The sequence below is a fragment of the Mytilus californianus genome, unplaced genomic scaffold (genome assembly GCF_021869535.1).
Source record: "Mytilus californianus isolate M0D057914Y unplaced genomic scaffold, xbMytCali1.0.p SCAF_11, whole genome shotgun sequence".
Classification (NCBI taxonomy): domain Eukaryota; kingdom Metazoa; phylum Mollusca; class Bivalvia; order Mytilida; family Mytilidae; genus Mytilus; species Mytilus californianus.
The window spans coordinates 40,915,792-40,920,518 of NW_026262593.1; positions in this window are offsets into that span (position 1 = coordinate 40,915,792).

A 4,727-nucleotide genomic window follows, 5' to 3' on the forward strand; every position below is an offset into this window, starting at 1 on the left:
AAGGAACAAATACTGTAATATTTGTTCCAGTGGAAATAATATAACAAGATTATTCTTCCGCATCAATACTTTAAACAAAAGATGTGTCCTAATCAAAATTTTAAGAGTTCTTATCTGTAACGTACGTGCTCTGCAATATTGACATGTTTAGCTATTATGTCTGTTTGTTTTGCTCACACATTGTTGTCAATATAATGGAATTCTATGCTACTGTCATACAAGTAAGAGGTTTAGCTAGCTATAAAACCAGGTTTAATCCTCCATTTTCTACAGAATGAAATGCCTGTACCAAGTCAGGAATATGACAACTGTTTTCCATTAGTTTGATGTGGTTGAACTTTTGATTTTCCATTTTATGAAGGACTTTCCGTTTTAAATTTCCCTTGGAGTTCGGTATTCTAGTTATTTTACTTTTCAACTAATATTTAGTGAGGTAATACGTAGTATGGAACGGAACGGATATGATCTCTGCGCTAGAGATTGAACTAATGACATCCTGTTATTTTATGATGATGAGTCATATCCGGTGATTAAGCATCACACAATAGCGAATCAAGTCTCTCTGATCTAAGTCAAAAACATCACCAAATTCCTTGACCATCAGTCATGTTAATTTTCTAACAAAAAGAATCAAGACGAACCATTTTAAACAAAACTACAGTGAAATCATCTCCTCTGGAAGGGTAAACAGTTTCTGTTTCACTCTTTACGAGGAAAGACGCAAGGACAAACAAAAGTCCACAAAATACTTCAGAGATCAATCGTATTCGATGATGTCTCTATCGAAGACAAGAAGATGGGCTTGTGTCTACGACAAGTGAAACACAGCCGTTGTCATCTATGACATAGGTATTCGATAACGGTCAACGAAATAACAATTGCGTCCGTAAAGCTTTCTCAACTATATATAGCTACCAATCATTTCAGTATTACAAACAACCAAAAAAGGATAATGCATTTTTATAAACATATAACCATTTGAATGGTTTAAAATATGTCAGATGTTTGAATATTATGTAAGGCTTCAACAATATTTCGAGTTTATGTGTTCTCATTTGAATCTGAAGAATCATACTCTACTTTTACGCTAACCTTTAGTCCGCTGCTCTAAGCTCATATAAGATGCAATCATGTTTTTACTTTAACTTAATAATTTATTATTTATATACAAATGATGATTTCTAAAATAAAATAGAAGAAGATTAAAATGTTAAATGGATAAACTGAAATAACAAGGTGGAAATCAACATCTTAGATGGCATTCTCAATCTCTGCAATACAAAAAGTAGGAAAAATCCTTGATATTCGATTGATATACCTTCTGTATGTGTAGATTCAGTGCAGAAAATGGAGACACACCAAGAAAATTATTTGCATGGAATTGTCGTATAAGAACTGATCGTTCATGTCAATATTTTGTATACTAATTATAAAAATGAGAAGATGTGGTATGATTGCCAATGAGACAACTATCCACCAAAGTTCAAATAAAGTGGATGTAAGCAATTATCGGCAACCATACGGCCTTCAACAATGAGAAAAACCCATGAAAATTTCTGGTCACAAAGACTACAAAGCTGGTGGTCCAAGGGAAAATTTGGTTGTCCTGCTATCAATTATTTCAATACATGTGGGTTTAATTATTATAAGTTAAGGCCAGTTCCCCAAAAATTATATGGTTCCATGTTTAAATATTGATATACATTGTAATCAGAACATATACTGAATACCAGACAGCATAAAAAATACCCTCTACAAATTATCAGTTGGAAAGCAGGAATACCACTACAAGCAAAATTGGCGGACTTACCTGATGTTTGGTGGTCAGGACCTGCTTTTTAATGTTTATTCAAACAAATTAAAACTTCCTCGTTAATGTATTTATGGATAAAAGTTATTTTAACAAAAGTTTTGAAAAGTTCATATAAACACACAGATTAAAAACCTGTTAATTACGGATGAATTAGCGCAAACGTAATACCATTTGCTTGCGCAAACGTAATAACTGTCAAAATTTAAATCCGCGTCTATGTCGCTCATTTGTTTATCTATAAAATAATCTATTTATTTATTTGACTATTCATCATCATCATCATCATCATCATCATCATCATCATCATCATCATCATCATCATCATCATCATCATCATCATCATTTTTATTATAATTATTATTATCCTACCGTAGTCTATAATCGGTCATCATGTCGGTTCGTTCGGACTTTGTTATTGTACTTATCACACGGGAAAACTCCGCATTGACGTCACTACGCTCATTCCAGCGTACAAAATTAGTGCAGAATACATTTTTTCTACTCTTCTAAATAAACAAACATTTCTAAAGATATGTTTTCATTGTTATTCTAAAGTATTGTACAAAAATGCCAATTTTCTAATGGCCGCTTCAAACCTGACTTCCGAATGCCTAAAAACATTCCAGAACTTCAGAAAATCCCTCTTCCGGCCTCCATTGCTTTGTTTACATTCCATTAAGCGTCATCAATCTTAATGGCAGACCAACCAGGCCAAGCAAATCGTATTTTTAAGAATTTCAAAATGGCAAGCACCTTACGTCTTACGCGATTTTCCGGCGAAAAAAACCCATCCAAATTGAAAGAAAAACTTTGGGAAACAAACGACAATCATGCCATATTTTGTTCAAGAATATAGAGTAGGTTAATAAAAAACAATATACATATATTTTTCATGAACAAAAATTTGGTTCAATATAAAGAGATCGATATTCTGACCATAAGTAAATATTCATATAAAATTCCATTGATGTCAAATTTCATGGCTAATAATGAGGTTTCCTATTGAATAAACCCCCAATTTAACTATTTCAAAGCAATATCATACAAACAAATAATATAATTGCCTTGTACTAAAAAATCACCTAATTGACAGTAGAGCAATTTGATTGGATATAACGATTCAATGTGTCACGTGGTTTTGAAGCCATTAGAATTTGAATGTAAACAAACCGGGTCAGCTGCTGCAGTATGGAACAACATCGTGCATTCAGTGACTGAGAAACAATTACGAGTAACCAAGCTTGACAATACACAGTAATAAAAAAAAAGCTAAGTGTACAGAAAAAAAAATGGACTTAAGTGCACGACTTACCACCATTGCGAGATATTATTATTATTATTATTATTATTATTATTATTATTATTATTATTATTATTATTTATGTTATCAATGTTGTTACCATTTTTACCAATAGAAAAATTTGCAATCAATGTTTCTTTGTATCTTTTTCACAAAAGTTTTATCAACTAAAAGATCTGGCTTATGCGGTAATACAGTATGTACCTTGATACCTTTATCCGGCAGAGATCCTTTCTGTGAAAAAATCTAAAAAGATCTCTTTATATTAGACTAGAAAAAACATTTACATGAAACGGAAGAGATTCTTTTGCCACCAGCCAAAATGGTTTTCATCAGGAAGAAAAGTAAATTTTGATATCAAACTAAGTGTCATGTATATCCTATACCTTAGTGATATATTTTTTGTTAAATGTTTTGCAGGTATACATATTTCAGCCTTAGGGAAAGGTATAATGTTGACATTTGCACGCAAAACATTTGCTTTCTGACATTTTATGAGTCAAAGTTTATTGAAGTATTGTAGTGCTAATAACATATCAGAACCGTAAAAATGACTAGAATATACAAAATATTGAGATTGAACTAATGACATCCAATGTGTTACTTCTATTAGTTTAAGATAATGAGTCATATCCGGTGATTAATCATCACACAATAGCGAATCAAATCACAAAAAATCACTAAATTCATTAACCTTCAGTCATCTCAATAACTCTTGTGAAAGTTTGAGCGTTTTTAGGGACAAAGGAAAGATCTGACTGATATACCATTTGAAAAAGCAATGACATTTTAAAATGAAATTGGATAAAAAAACGATACTGAAAGCGCAATCAGAAACACCAAGAAACCATTTAAAACAAAACTACGGTAATATCATGTCCTCTGAAGGGTAAGTAGTTCCTGTTCCACAAGTGACATCCGTCGATTTACTTATTGTGAGTAAAGACACAAAGACAAACAATAGTCCAGAAAATACTACACAGTTAAGTCGTATTCGATGATGTCTCTATTGTGGTAAAAAGGATGGGAAAGTAGCAACGACAAGTGAAAAAAATCCTTTGTAATCTATGACATCGATATTCGATAACGGTCACCAAAATAATTATTGCGTCCGTGGAACTTTCAAAGAGTTGACGTCCTTTCTTCAAAGTTCAATGTGATAGATCCGATCAGCATAGTTAGCAAACTTTAGATTATTAAGTAAAAAGTATCATCTTCAGAGTTAAACGTGAAGTTTAAGGTTAATTAAAGCTTTTATTATTTTATCTTAAGAATCTACTGTATGCAGTCTGCCTCTCTAAACAAATCGTAGCGAGCCGGAGCACTGCTGGTTTCCATAGGAATACCGATTGATTGTTGAGAAAAATATACCTTCAAACGTACAAATAAGTAAGGAATAAAGCACCATATTGATATAGGTTTTAAAATTTATGTTTGAATCAGAGTTTTGTTTTTTTACAAAGTATGATTTGCCCTTTCCTAAAACTAAGCATTCATATCGGCGTTGGTCATTCTTATTTATGAAGCAAAGTTGCTCGTCAGTTGGTCTCTGGTGGATAGTTTTCTCATTGTCAATCAAACCACATCTCCTTATTTTTCAACTTGACTAATGTT